Here is a 16,465-nt window from a genome sequence, read left to right on the forward strand (position 1 = left end):
GGCGTCCTACCACTAGACTACCGTGCCCAGCGTCCTACCACTAGACTACCATGCCTGGCGTCCTGCCACTAGACTACCGTGCCTGGTGTCCTACCACTAGACCACCGTGCCCGGTGTCCTACCACTAGACTACCGTGCCTGGCGCCCTACCACTAGACTACCTTGCCCAGTGTCTTACCACTAGACTACCGTGCCTGGCGCCCTACCACTAGACTACCGTGCTCGGCGTCCTACCACTAGACTACCGTGCCTGGCGTCCTACCACTAGACTACCGTGCCCGGCGTCCTACCACTAGACTACCGTGCCCAGCGTCCTACCACTAGACTACCGTGCTCGGCGCCCTACCACTAGACTACTGTGCCTGGCGTCCTACCACTAGACTACCGTGCCCAGCGTCCTACCACTAGACTACCGTGCCTGGCGTCCTACCACTAGACTACCTTGCCCAGTGTCTTACCACTAGACTACCGTGCTCGGCGTCCTACAACTAGACTACCGTGCCCAGCGTCCTACCACTAGACTACCGTGTCTCATAAAGTGAATCATTCCTCTCTTTGAAAAACATTTTTTTCTAGAATTAAATTGTATTCCCAAAGAGACAATTGATATGCAAGTACAACCACAAGGTAATATTAAAAAATTCCAAAAATATTCCGGTTTTGTATACTTTCCGTTTAACACATGTACATTCATATAGTGTACAGGAGCCACACAAAGCTTAGGTACATAATGGTATGTCTTTAGAACTATATTATTGGTGTTCCTAAATGTGAGAAGACCAAAGTTTTTCACTGTCAATTAACATACATAAGGTGCCATACACAACAACTGACAATATCAAATGTAAGTATACATGTACTAGGATATACTAGTATTATTATGTTATGTTAAAATTGATTCATGGCAAGTCAAAATGACATCTGGATAATTATAATGAACCTCAATTGAACTTGTAAAACATATGCATTAAGGTACAAACCTGCAGAAAATACATTAATCCTTACGACAGGACAGCGAGCACATTCACAATGCCAGACCTCAACTAGCATGGATATATGTGTACAATACTTATAATTTCCAACACAATCGCTTGCTCTCACTAGAGCTCGAGCCAATGAGAAATGAAAGGTCTTATTATCATATACCTCTTTGTACATTTAAAAAAAAAATGTATACAAAACCATACTATAATTAGCCTGGGACAATGTGCTTTGTTGGGAAGGTTATTGACTATGAGGTATAATTGATCTGAGCACCATATTCACTTTCCTTTGATTCTCCCTATTCAATGGTAAAGTGCCCGTACAAAGCTGGAACCTCAGACCTGCATGGCCACTCACCCACATCGCTGTTCTATCTACAGTCAAGTGGCCGATACCACTTTAATTATTCAGGTTTAATCACATGAATCATATTGAAATTCTCTATCTGAGCAACACCATCAAAGAACTTGTAGTTCTGCCCATAAGATCAACACTGAATTCCCTAGTAAAATGAACTGTATACATTGTACTTGTATAATGGTGGACAATTTTCCACTAAATTGTAAAATGGACATCAAATGTTCTGTTTGTGTAAGATGATATAAAAATATCTAGGTAAGTAATGCTGACTACTACAGGTTAAGATCAAAGTTTACGATACCCTGGTACAGATTTCTATAAATAACGTATGATACGACTGTTTGGTAGATAAAGGACAATGGCGATGGAATCTAGGCTAAGAAGGTGTTGACATTACAGTACTAGGTAGTATTACACATAAGAATGTATCAGGTATCTAATAACAGTACAACATCACATGGAATTATTTATAATAACAGTAATGTAGTAGGACTGCCCCGACACCACATGAAACAAAATGCCCCTTGGGCCTGTATCTACTGACTACTGGCCAGGTGTGCTAACATGATGAACTTAAGCTGGACATGATCAGTCACTGAAAGACAAAATATGGACATTGTTTTTCTCTTATTTACATTTATAACTTTTTTCTTAAGAAAAATGGTGACTTTCCAAGGTTATTTCTCACCTGTACTTTATTGTATCTCATATACCAACTGGCCAACTGGGGATTGATTATTATACCTTTTTAAGCAAAATAATTACAAATTACCAGTCCATACATGATATAAACCGACAGCCCTTAAATTTACATGTAAACTATTCGTTTATTTTGTCTGACCTTTGTGGTGATTCTGTGTCTTTATGCAAATGAGTATTGTATATTTTGTTTGGCACCAGTGTGGTCACTCAGTATCTTAATAAGAAAAGGTGATTTTGTGTCTTAATGAAAAGGAGTATATTTTGTCTGCCCCCTGTGGTGACTCATGAGATTAAAGTTTATATTGCCTGGCCTCTGTGGTGATTCTGGGTCTGGTGATTCATTTTGACATAACCTGAAATTGATTGAACTCCAACACGAAACAACCCAGACTCCCAGTCCAATACATCACTGTAAATGTGTATTGAAAAACAATTAACGACGTGATGCAGGGCTGTTATAGCATCTATAAATCTTACAGCATAGCATTCATCTTTAATGGAGACCATTTGACTTTAGAATATGGAGACCATTTTACTTTAGAATATAGAACTGACATATCTTACCAATCGGTAGATATAAGTACATTTATAAGTGTATTAGGATCATATTCTGTCAGCACTGATACCACAATTAAATCTCAAAATCACATATAACAGTTTTGAAATCAGACAACCTGGAGTCTCTTGATCGAACAATATTATCAGTCATGGGCTTTTTCAGAAAATAAACTTATAGCCCTTGTAATAACATCCTTAAGTTATTTTCAGTCTTAAAACTGGCCAACTGTCAATAGTGGTGCAATGTCGTTGGCGAAGAAAAAACGATACGACACTGAATTTACAATCAGGGTGTATATGCTTCTGTTTATAAGGGTTACTCGTACAGTCTGTAGTATGTTCTATTGACAAATCTTGCTCCTAAGATTAATTATAAATCTAGAATCTGTCTATAAATCTCAAAACAACTTCAAAACATCTACCAATACAAGTGGAACACATATATTTACAAATAAGATAAAAACTATTGCATTCGCACAATAATGTATTTCATGTGTACACATCAGTTAAATACTAGACGAAATTGACAGATATTCCAGATTTGCTTTGAAAAGGATTAATTTCAATGTGAAAACAGAAAGTAATACATCAATTAAAGAAATTCTTTAATGCCTTTGTGATTGGCGATGTTTGTGCCGAGGTTTTGGTACGATACACAATGCTGACAAGATGCCTCTGGTAAGCGGCTATTGATCGTCTTTGATCTGTAATTTAAACATGCTCTGTATAATAGAATGTCATGTCTGACTTATATATACTCAGTACATACCTGAGTCAGGGTGTTTCCTATAGCTCAGAATTAGTTGTTTACTGTATAAGTACATGTTACTCATGTATATAAAGGAATTATTAGCTAATTCAGACTAGCGTAAAGTATACAGATGTATGTATACACTCAATAATTATATAGAAAGTTCAAACTTATAAACACTTCTGCATATATAGTATGAACTGCTACATCAGTACCAAAACTGCTCTTACAAAGAACTACAGTGCTTGTAGAAGTGCAGAATTAATACATACGTATGTTAGCCGATATGTACATCACTGTAACTAACAGACATTATGTACAAATGTCCAGAACAGTGGCTAAATAGTGGGACAACAGGATAAGAGGTGGCTATACATAGTGGGACAACGCATGATTAGTGATGGCTGGTTAGAGGGACAACAGGCTTTGTGTAGGCTATTTAGAGGGACAACATAATTATTTGTGGCTAGCTATAGATAGTGGGACAACAGGATTAGTGGTGGCTAGATAGTGGGACAACAGGATTAGTGGTGGCTACATAGCGGAACAACAGGATAAGTGGTGGCTAGCTATAGTTAGCGGGACAACAGGATTAGTGGTGGCTAGATAGTAGGACAACAGGATTAGTGGTGGCTAGATAGTGGGACAACAGGATAAGTGGTGGCTACATAGCGGGACAACAGGATTAGTGGTGAAGATAGTGGGACAACAGGATTAGAGGTGGCTAGCTATAGTTAGCGGGACAACAGGATTAGAGGTGGCTAGATAGTAGGACAACAGGATTAGTGGTGGCTAGATAGAGGGACAACAGGATTAGTGGTGGCTGGTTAGAGGGACAACAGGATTAGTGGTGGCTAGCTATAGTTAGCGGGCGAACAGGATTAGTGGTGGCTAGATAGTGGGGCAACAGGAATAGCGGTGGCTACATAGCGGAACAACAGGATAAGTGGTGGCTACATAGCGGAACAACAGGATAAGTGGTGGCTACATAGCGGAACAACAGGATAAGTGGTGGCTACATAGCGGAACGACAGGATTAGTGGTGGCTAGATAGTGGGACAACACATGATTAGTGGGGGCTAGATAGTGGGACAACAGGATTAGTGGGGAAGATAGTGGGACAACAGGATTAGTGGTGGCTACATAGCGGGACAACAGGATAAGTGGTGGCTAGATAGCGGAACAACAGGATTAGTGGTGGCTAGATAGTGGGACAACACATGATTAGTGGTGGCTAGATAGTGGGACAACAGGATTAGTGGTGAAGATAGTGGGACAACAGGATTAGTGGTGGCTAGCTATAGTTAGCGGGACAACAGGATTAGTGGTGGCTAGATAGTGGGACAACAGGATTAGTGGTGGATAGCTATAGTTAGCGGGCGAACAGGATTAGTGGGGAAGATAGTGGGACAACACAGGATTAGTGGTGACTAGATAGCGGGACAACAGGATTAGGGGTGGCTAGATAGTGAGACAACAGGATTAGTTGTTGCTAGATAGTGGGACAGCAGGATTAGTGGTGGCTCGATAGTGGGACAACAAGATAAGTGGTGGCTACATAGCGGGCCAACAGGATAAGTGGTAGCTAGCTATAGTTAGCTGGACAACAGGATTAGAGGTGGCTAGCTATAGCTAGGGGGGCAACAGGATTAGTGGTGACTAGATAGTGGGACAACAGGATAAGTGGTAGCTAGCTATAGTTAGCGGGACAACAGGATTAGTGGTGACTAGATAGTGGGACAACAGGATAAGTGGTGGCTAGATAGCGGGACAACAGGATTATTGGTGGCTAGATAGTGGGACAACAGGATTAGAGGTTGGTTAGTGGGACATAATATTAGTGGTGGCTTTAGATAGTGGGACAACATAATCAGTGGTGGCTGGTTAGAGGGACAACAGGATTAGTGGTGGCTGGTTTTAAGTAACATGACCAGATTAACGCTGGCTCAGGGTGTTCCATATAATAGTCTGATAAACAGATTAGTTATAACTTAGTTATATAATTAATAAACATACAACTTACCATTCACATTCTAGCATGTCACCCTGTGTCAGTCCACACACCGTATGTTTTTCTCCTGTACACAATCTATCGACTCTCCTTCAGTTGCCTATATTACCTCTATATACTATTCTCTGACTAAATAACATATCAATCATATGTATACACAGACAAAAAACCCACCTTCATGCCCACAAAACAACACACTGTATCGGTCAACCTTCTCTTGTCAGATAGGACAAAATCATCTTTACTCGCCAATAAACATTGGTGTAGTGGAGCCCCCTCAATACAGGACTATAGCTAGTGGTCAGCCAGACTGACCCTGGGGCAGGCGTGGCTACTCATATTGATTCTGCTACGGTCAGTCTGCTGTGTATCACGTTGTAGACATGACACCTTTTAAATCCAATCGACCAGAAAACATAGCTCAAGGTTATCATATGTTTGTGTGAGACAGTGACCATCAATAACCAGCTACACCTATTGTACCGTGGACTGGGCATGGTCAGTGGTTCAATACACATAGGTCAACAGCTCTGTACAAACATTCCTGGGGGTCCATGTATGGCAGATCTATGACAGGATATGCTTAACTGCACCAAAAGTATGTTAAACAGAGATTTATACCTCGAGAAGTCAGAGAGAGAGAGAGAGAGAAAGAGAGAGAGAGGATTACAGCTACTATCTGGACACAAATTTGCCAATTTAGACACACCACAATCGTTGTGATTGCCATGTTTGAACAAAATATCAAAGTTGATTAAAATAATGCAAGTATGTATGATAAAGATATTGTATCTTAACAATAAATAAGGCTCCTAAAATTGCCTGACAGTACAATTTGATACTCTGAAATGATGCAAACATTTAGTTTAGTATGAGATTGTTTAAAAGGATCCTAAAGCAGCTAGCTATATAGTGTAGGATTTTGTGTGACACTATTAAATTGTTCCGGATATTACAATGTATAGATGTATGATGCTGCGCAAACAACTCTTATAATTGATCACAAGATTATTTAGCATGAAAATATACATTTTCCAGATTATAAATCATGGGTGTATATAACCTCTCCTATTGAACTTGTCAAAAGCTAAACCAGCCCTTATTATATAAATGTTGGTAATTATCTATTTTCATCATATCATCAGAACCGTGACAGTGAGACCATTACTGGGTCGTTACAGCCTCTGTGTCATGTTTTTGTTGTAGTGATGGAGCTGGTGATACACAGGTGTAAACAAATTATATCCTACATCATGTACCATGTATCTACCTGTATCTCAGGTAGCAAAATACTCGTTCCACAAGTACATAAACTTACATCAAACAGGAAAACTAGACCATAATAAGGAATAAGATTCAGTTTAATCATACGTAATATTAATGCACCTGCAACCCATCAAAATATTTACAATAAGTACTGATATTAAATTGCCATATTTCAAATAGTCATGCAATAAAACATAAATCGCTCTTTGATATAAAGTTATACACCCATATACAGCTGTGAAATTCCTCTTTGGTAAGTATATAATGGCCTTCAGTATTATGTTCTGGTAATATAAATGTGTTTCATAAATATATTTCTCATCAATAATGTATGTATATAAACCAACATAAAAAATGTTACAAGTTGTGTCTGTTTATGTACATCATTCAATACAATTTATTTTAAGTAAACACATCAATTTTCCTCTGGATTCTTAATATGTCCATATAATCTATGGATATTATTATTTTATTTTTTTGGTGGGGGGTTAGGGCAATTCTGTCACTGTTATTACATACTTGCCAACCCTCCCTATTTAGGAGGGAGACTCCCGATATTTTCCCCTTAAATTGAGTGTTTTCAACTAGTGAATTTGCTTAACTGTTCCTATATTCTGAAATCTAATGATTTTATCTGAAAGAACAACTCAAAATATGTCTTTTAAAAAGGGTTATTTTATCTTCTCTTTCCAATTAATTATAAAATATAAATATCTTCAGTGAAGGATAAATAACATCAATAGTGGTACAACTCCAAATATGTGATTTAAAGGGTTATTTTGTCTCTAGGGGGGTGTATACACACATTTTATTTTAATTTTAATTTTGAGTATGCAGAATCTCTCCCATGGAAATTTCAAAAAGTTGGCACGTATGTTATTGAAGTCTGAAGGTATGTATCACTAGTTAACTGATGTGATTGTGACTGTCTCAATTTGTCACTTCAACTTCTCTTTCTTTGCGATTAATTATATAACATATAAAAATCTTCAGTGAAGAATAAATCACATCAATAGTGGTACACTTTGGCAACACAAGGCGGATGCATATTATCGTTCACATTTACTTAAACCAACCCCACACCCTCTTTCAATTGATAATTCCTTCCGGTTTAAAATGTTATGTTGAGCCCCATCCCAAGAAAATATAGAAATTAACATACTATAATGGCTAATATAATACTGTCAACATTATTCAGAATTATGTTTGATAACTCTGACTCAAGAGATTAAACACCGGATCCGGTGTTGAGCCTGACTCAGTAAAGTACAGGACAATGTCTGACCAGATTAACTTGGTTCACCCTCGACATGTTACATTAACTATGAAACGATCCTCTTTTCATTGACAGATTTTTATCATAACAGGGGCCGGCCGGGTTTCACCTTCATGGCCATTGATCATGGTAAGGCTGTTGGGATACTTTAGAATCTGTCCGGTGAGGTCGACCACAAAAGAATCCCCAGTTACATTGTCTTGTGACTTAATGATGATAAAATACTCAAAGTGAACCATGCAGGTACAATTTTTTGATCATAGCTGCTACTTTGTCTCAAAATGCATTCTCACAAACAAAGCAATATGTTATGGTATGTTTCTCATTTTTTTCTTTCTGCTGTAGTTAATGACGAGGAAGTCCTGTATATTAATCAAATATATATATATATATATGTAGATGAAGATTTATTTGACACAAAGAAAATTCACTATCTTTTGTCCTTTTTGCAGAATTTTTAACAAGTCTTGAACTCAAACATAATTTATTGCTAATTCGGCGTAATGGTAAAACTGAAAAGAGTATAAAATTCTTGCTCGTGACTGAAGGGTTGTGGGTCCGAGTCACGGAACGGCTCTGTGTTGTATCTTTGAGCAAGATATTTTACTCCGCTTGTTCCAGTCTACTCAGCTGTAAATGAGTATGTGGTTGGGCAGTGCTAGAATTGTAGAATGCTAGCTGTGAGCACCGAAATGGCAGCACCGGCTATATGCTTCCCAGGCAGTTGGTAAAGATATTGGCTGGTTGCATTGTGAAGGCCCTATAACCACGGATAATAATTTGTGAACCGCTTTGAGACGACCTACGGACTAGGTTGTGATAAAGCGGTATTTAAGAACCTCCAATTATCATTATTATTATTTGTTAACTGCTATATACCAACTTGATGTAACATTATAGGGCTGAAACTTAAGTACCAAAATCTGAAAAGTTTACAACCCTTCTATGAACAAAATCGGCAGTATTGCATTGCATTCTAATACATACCTACAATCATACGGTAGGTCTAGTGATGTTATTGAAAACCAAGTTGATTCAAACAAGCAAGAGTGAGTTTATAATCATGAAGTGTTGAAATGTGGACTAGTGTGTGTAAATTGGGCAGTTTGAGTTTATAATTATGGCTTATCACTGGTCTACAACACAGCTATCGACATTATTAACCCTGCCATCAAGCAATTGCCATCCAGGGACAAAGTGGCGTCCCTGTTGACACAAGATAGCATGTGCCATGTTATTGGGTCAGTGTTAGGAGTTTAATGACAGACCAGTGATAAATGTGTGAGACTACAAGTGTCTTGGAGAGGGCCAGGTCAGTACATAAATCAGTGTACACAATAACAAGGCCTGCTTTTACACTAAATACCTATGTGTTGACTACGTAATCACACACCAATCATCACCTACTTCATTTCCATCTTAATAAAAGCAAATTTCAATCTGGCCCAGTAGATGAGGGAGACCAGGGTAGGCCTTTTGAGGGGAGCTCACTGTCCCAGTTCTATCTTAAAATAATAAAGTTTTACAAGAACGATATATTTATTTCATGATTTTGTTGTGTAACATAAATAAACATGTTGTGAATTAGGGGAGATCGATATCTGATAAAACATTTGGGGAAAGTTAATAGATATGGGTAGTTAACATATTATTTGAGAAAGCTTAAGCATATCTATAGCACAGCTGGTGGTGTAGGAAGTGCAAAAGTTTCTATATGAGATTGACAAAATGTATAAGGTAATTAGCCAAGTCCTAAACAATCATTAGGGTGGTCTGGTGGTGCAGTGGATAGAACGTTAACACTCGCCTTTCACAAAGACGGCCGGGGTTTGATTCTCGATCGGATGTGAAAAGGTATATATATAGGGTCACCTGCTCTTGAACCATATAGGTTTATTGTCCATTAAGTACTCCGGCCAGTTCCCTCGCACTGTAACACCTCGTGTACGCTAACATTCAGGGCAACAAATGTAATGAATTTAATATAACACAACTTGTTTTACAATTGTTGTAAAATAAATGAAATCTCCAAAGTTTATAAACAGTCGTTAAGTTTTGATTTAAGTATATTTTATTGTACACTGGCAAATGGATAAGAAACAAGTTCTTACAACTTGGTGCATCCTCCCGAACCATTATCATTTGATCACCTATCCCCGAGAAGTTGTCGTTCTTTTTAATTACTAAAATTATAACAGTAAAAACCACACAATTCTTCCTGGTTCATATTGCATACATTTTCCATCTGATATGATTTGTTTTTAATCAAGTATTAGAATCTGCTGCAAAATCGAATGTTTCTATTTTATCTACATGATCGAAAACTGAGATTTGAATTAGGAACATTTTAAATGAGTTCACTTCAACATAAGTATATAGGTATGTGTACATGTATAATTTATATGATCTAACATGCACGACACAAAATGCAGATATATATATAAAGGTCACTCAGATCTCTCGTATGAACAGGAACCATTCCCTATAAGAAATGTATCCCTTTAGATGTACAGAAGCCTATAGAAAAACTTTGACAGATGACACATGTACTGCAAAAAATTCTGTCCCGATGTCCTTTATTGTTGCCGTCAATAACTGTTGCACTTTTAAAAGAAATAATGCAATGTTTTCACAACAAAATGCATCTTTATTTACCTACTATCAGAGATAAACCATCTAACTAAATATATCCCAGCAGGGATGAAAAACCAGATAATCTTATTCATTTAATATCAATAACATTTTGGGAGATCCTGAGAATTTCAACTCAGATAAGATTTAATCTACAGATATTGATACATTGTGTGTGTCCATTGACTGGAAAATCTGGACATTTGTTTTACAGTCAACCACAATGACAGTTTGAGAATAGAGAGACGAGTACCATTTCCCTTAACAAATTCTACAACAACGATAAGTAACAATTACCTAAACAATTTCTACAACAACGATAAGTAACAATTACCTACCTATATCATCTTCACATTGTAGATTTATAACAGAGTATAAATACAGTATAACAAAAAAATATTGTTGTTTACAATATTATAAGCTCACCTTTAGCTTTCTGATGTAAATCTTCGATAGCGTTCATGGGGGAGACCAAACCTCCGGGCCTGATTGAACCATATACCTCTCTAATACACAATACCCATTATAGCAGCGTACACAAAATACAACATACACCGTGGGCACCGGTACACAGGCACAACCAAAACAATACCAGACCGTAAATAGTGAATAGGACTATTGTATTCAAACAAAGCGTGAGATATGCAACAGTGATAAAGGATACTCACCTGGCAGGTAAAAAAACCTCTACAACACACACTAACGGTGTGACTGTCTACATCACCCATACAAACTATAGACTGAGTGCCGTAAGTCACTCAAGGCTCGTTCTACAGCATGTTTGTTTGTTACAAATCAATAAGTAAACCAGGCACAGAGCACCACAAGTTAATACCTCAATGGACGGGATTTTCTACCACACCCCCATTGTCTGCAAATCTCCGTTTTCAATAATAATTTAAATGGTGTACACAGACTATGCAAGAAATTATCATTTTTCGGTGACACAAAAAGACGGCGTGTCGTGGTGTGTTAGCTAGGAAAAAGACCAGCTAATGAGATTAAGGTTGCCGTATATCACATTCATAATATGACCCCAGTATTTAACAACCACCTCCAAGTACAACCAACTTCAATTATTGGGATTTATTACATTTAAAACTGTTCTTTTGTGAAACTAAATCTTGAAATTTTCTCGTAGAAACATGTGTAATGATGGAAAATGTTTCACCAAATTGATTTCTGAGTCAACAGGTAAAATACTTATGTGATATTAAAAGATTACATTACTCATTTAAAAAATCTACATCCACAAGAAATTGGATAACACAACAGGACTGCAATTAATTTATTGTTTGACCTGTCTAGAAAAGTTGTTTTTATAAATACAATGATAAAAATTTGGAATAACTGAACCATTTTTAAAACTTAATCCCTTTTAAATTGAATTAAATTCTTTCTACTTTTTGTCGTTTAAAATATCAATAATTCATGAAATAAATGCATTTCCATATAGATTTTAGTGTTAACCAGTTTTTTTCCACTAATTTCAAATAATTACTTTAAAAGTAGGACATTTTCTCTCTATATAATAACCTTTGTAAAATATATTGCAAACTTTCCTTCCTTTATTTTTTTTGAGAGCGGAAACCATATTGTTTTCATACATGTGTACATAGCGATTATGCAGCTCTTGTCGTAGTTAGATCGTGTATAACATTGTATGCAATAATCTTGAGATAAATCAGTGAAATTTAATAGGGTTTTAATCAATATATAATTTTCCAAATAATTTACCTACAGAAAGTACAAATGAAATAAATTTTGTGTTTCTGTTGTTGGCATTTAACACAGGGTATGTATGTAGGTACAGTTACATGCTGAAAGTAAAACCACGGACTTAGATAATCTAGTTCCGTGGTAAAACTTATTATTTACGAAACATTTTTTTACAAATGTTATATATATAGAAACAGGAATTCAGAGTATAAATAACTGATCTTTCTTTTAAAAATATAGATACAGCTTTTCAGACTTTAAAGTGCCCCTTTAAAAAAAATCAAATAAAACATAAAAGATAACCTAGCTAAGGCACTAAATTCTAGGCAGGTAGTAAAAGTAGAAACACAGATTTGTTATATTTGGTCTAAAGGGAGAAATGCATAGGATTATCTTACCAATCTAGTGTGTCCTATGTATGATGTGTTGCTAAAATGGAACAATGTGTATCTGATTGAAAAGAAGATCTTGATCAATGATCACTCTTCATAAACTTAGCAGAGAGACGTTTTACAAAGTTGACATAATTACAACACAGGATGTTCTGAATGCAGATCTAGACAATTCCATTTATTTCCAAGTCTGTCGATACAAAAGGTGTCAAGCTTATTAGAATGCCTCAACAATACCTGAATGGGCTGTAATGTAAGACGTGGAGCTAGCAGTCTACTTATTATACATACATGTATATATAATTAAAGGTACAATGTAATGTAACGAAGGCCTGTCCAGCAGATGTAATGTAAGACACAGACCTAGAAAATATTGTAGAACAAACTGTATTTGTACCTAGAAAATATTATAGAACAAATTTTATTCAAATCTCACCAAAGTGAATCGAAATGGTCATTGATTTATGTTAAATGAAAAATGCTGGTGGCAATAATTTTGGTACCAATTCAGAACTTTGCATATGATTTTCCACAAATACCTGTTATTCAAATTAACACATTCTGGAACATTATGGAAACATTTCCAGTACTAAATTAGCGGTGCAAGTAACATTTTGATCAAATCAGTTCCAACATTCTAGTTGATATCCAAGAAGAACTTAAAAACAATACTGATTAAGTAAAGTGTAAATGTTATTTTATGTCTTTCTCATAATACTGTAGTTCATCCTAAATGGGGAATCGGGGAAAAGAATACACCTGCTGTTACCCACGGCATGTATTGTACATGTAGGAGGCGACTGATGTGGGAAACCCCTGCAGAATTGGGGATTTGTTATGGTGTCTTCTATTTATGGACACAAAAGTGAACAAAATAAATCTGCTGCACCCATTGCAATATTTGGGATATTTATCTTTCTTTCTACTTCTAATTATATAACTACCTTTTATTTCCTAGCGCCTTGCTTGGCAACACCTCACTTTTGGCTTTAATGTTGAGCGTTTGCCCAGGTGAGGAAGGCAATGGGTTCTGTCCCCAGGCCGGGACATACCAAAGTCTTTAAAAATGGTAGTTGTTATTCCCTGCTTAACGTTCAGCATTTAGGGGAATGGCAACAACTGGTTCACCCGTTGTCAGTATAATGTGAACGGGGGGAATGCTGTGCTGGGTGCCTTTGGCATGGTATTTCCGTGAGATAGCACTATGAAGTCGGCATCAGATCCGCGCTATCACAAAGAGGCAAGCACACCAACATACCCGTCTCCTGCATACACACACGCAAGCGTGCATACACTACACACATGAAGGCACGTCCTTAAATTACCTTAGCTGTTAGTAGAATGTTAAACAAAATTAAACCAAACTAAGATATATAGATCCTCTGCTTGGGATCCACACCAGGAAGGTGCTGTCAACATCAGGCCATTTACTTCAAATATTAAGGAAAACTGTGTCAGAGGTTATATAATTTATTACCATCTAAACACAGAAATTTCTAACTGGTGTCCAAATTTTTGATGAAGAACGAGTCTGTGCCTTCCTATTTTTCACATTTATTCTTTAATTTAGAGGTAAGCAGAATTTTATTATTGCATCGATACCTTGCTCAGATTCAATTAATTCATTACAAGGAACAACATAAACTGTCCTTTTTAAGTCTTTATTATGTCTAGTACCTGGCCATGGGGTCATTGTACCCGGCCTGTTTCTTTCCCTGGATCTTGTATTACCAAACTTGGCCTGCTTCACATCAATAGAAGCATTTGTTGTAGAATTGGAACTTAGGTGTTTCATCCTTCGAAGCAGTTGTCCCAGAAATATGCCTGTTTCATTCCCTGAAGCATTAATGGAAATTAATCCCCATGGCCCAGTCCTGGAACTGTTCCTAAATGAATCCATTCTGAATAAGGGCCAGCTAGCTACGCCCCTGCTAAATAAACAGTGGCAGAGCCAGTGAGAGGATTCAAAATGGCTTTATGGGGACACATGTTTTGAAAGAAAATCCTGCGTGCTGGCAGGGGTTGGGGAGGGATGGGGATCCTTATATTATAAGCTACACCACCCATCCCCCCAAAAAATCCCAAGGGTACCATTAAGTTATGCAAGGATTGGATGTTTACTATACTTTAAGAACTACACACAAAATGTAAATAATCCAGAAAAGTTTTTTCAAATCCCCAAGCGGCGCTATTTGTGCCCCCAGGGTTTTGACCTGTAAACACTTTGTCCACTTCCATTGCTTCCCCATGCGTGAAAGCCTTCTGGGAAATTAAGGCTGCATATTGTCTACAAAAATATGATAGTAAACCAGACGGTATTACAGTTTACTAGTGAATTATCATGATTTCTCCAATTTGATAAAAACATATTTTCAATGCAGTGAAGATATACGAAATATTATACCTTCATAAGTGAAGACGTCCCTCTTAGTATGGTCCAATCTGAACGGTACATTCTAATTATATAATCTCTGTGTAGATTTTCAGTTTTAAATTTAGATGAAGTCAGAATAAGTGGTTGTGTGTTCCACTTATGCAGCATACATTCTTGTTTTTACATATGTACATTATTAGTATAACTTTTGTCTGGAAATCATACCACTTAATTATGTAGCAGCAAACGGCAAAATTGCAGTGAAAACCCATTCAAAATGGCGCTCTGTACATGTATTGTACAGAAGCGTGACATCATAGGAACTTGGCGTCAAAAGATAGGCTTAACATATGCCCTTTTCTGATGTAGCAATATTTTTGTGGTGGATGTGAAAAAATGTAAGAAATAGAAAATTTCATTGAAGCATATTTGTGATTACAACCAATAACCAGCGGTGTGGCAAAATGTGTCTTCGTAATAATCTTGAGATGTAATAACTATTATTCAAGGAGGAGGGGGGGGACTACAATTGATGCTTTAACCAAGAAGACGGTTTATTTTTTATCCCCAGATCTAGAGGTACATTGTCAAAAGAAATATTTGAAAAAATGTTGTTTCTCAGAAGATGACATTATTGCCTAATCGTTAATATTTAAACTATGTATATAAAAATGTACATTTGCATGCAGTGGGGCAATTATTGAATGACAATACTGAATAGTGCAAATGTAAGGATATTGACATGAAACGGAATATTCTGAACGACAAAATTAATGCCATTAACAATTTATCTCGAGGTTGTTGGACTGTCAGTTCGTCATTTCATGAAAAAATATTTGGTGTGCAGCATTTTTGCTGCATTTCTTGTTTCATATGTGTGCTGGCTGATTAGCCTCATTAGGTCACACCCTTATTTATCTACTTCATATAAGATTTATTTTCTTAATAGTTACAGAAAAATTCTGTCATTGTTTTTAGGAAGATTTATGATATTATTTTTTTGGGGGTATAAATCAACAATATTTAAATTATCAGAAATAAAGATAACTTCTATAATTTCAATGAATAAGAGTCAAAATTATGATAGTTAGCCACACACATATATTGCACACAACAACAGGATAGGCTGCTGAGTGGTCAGGCTTCACAACACACCGTCACAGGTGAAGTATGAAAGTTAATAAGCTGACCGTACCAAGATTATTACACTATGACCACTTCTAAATTAGAGGTATAACTTTTACATAACATAAAACTTACCATTACACGCAAGATCTGGGGAATATGCCGTCGTGACAGTTAATTCAAAACTTTACTTAACTGTCTGTTCCAATCAGAAGTCAATGGCAGGTGCCCGTTTCTTCGGAAGCTAACTTATTCAGTCCGTGACTAACGTATACATAATTTCAAGGTTTAACGTAATATTAATCAAATAGACTAA

At 36.8% G+C, this 16,465-nt stretch overlaps 1 protein-coding gene across 4 annotated transcripts in view; it reads right to left on the reverse strand.

The window, feature by feature from the left end:
- LOC110457127 (ras-related protein Rab-23-like) overlaps positions 1 to 16,392 on the reverse strand; it is a 38,898-nt gene extending 22,506 nt beyond the window's left edge. For 2 of the 4 annotated variants that reach the window (XR_002463665.1, XM_021508235.1), the window contains exon 1: positions 16,285 to 16,392. The gene's annotated coding sequence lies outside the window, so the exon portion shown is untranslated. Of the gene's footprint in view, positions 1 to 980; positions 1,036 to 10,965; positions 11,035 to 16,284 lie in introns of those variants that run through there. The other 2 variants (XM_021508236.1, XM_021508237.1) reach the window with 2 other exon arrangements.
- Between the last annotated feature and the right edge of the window lie 73 nt (positions 16,393 to 16,465).

This window comes from Mizuhopecten yessoensis, unplaced genomic scaffold (genome assembly GCF_002113885.1).
Source record: "Mizuhopecten yessoensis strain PY_sf001 unplaced genomic scaffold, ASM211388v2 scaffold9025, whole genome shotgun sequence".
Lineage (NCBI taxonomy): Eukaryota > Metazoa > Mollusca > Bivalvia > Pectinida > Pectinidae > Mizuhopecten > Mizuhopecten yessoensis.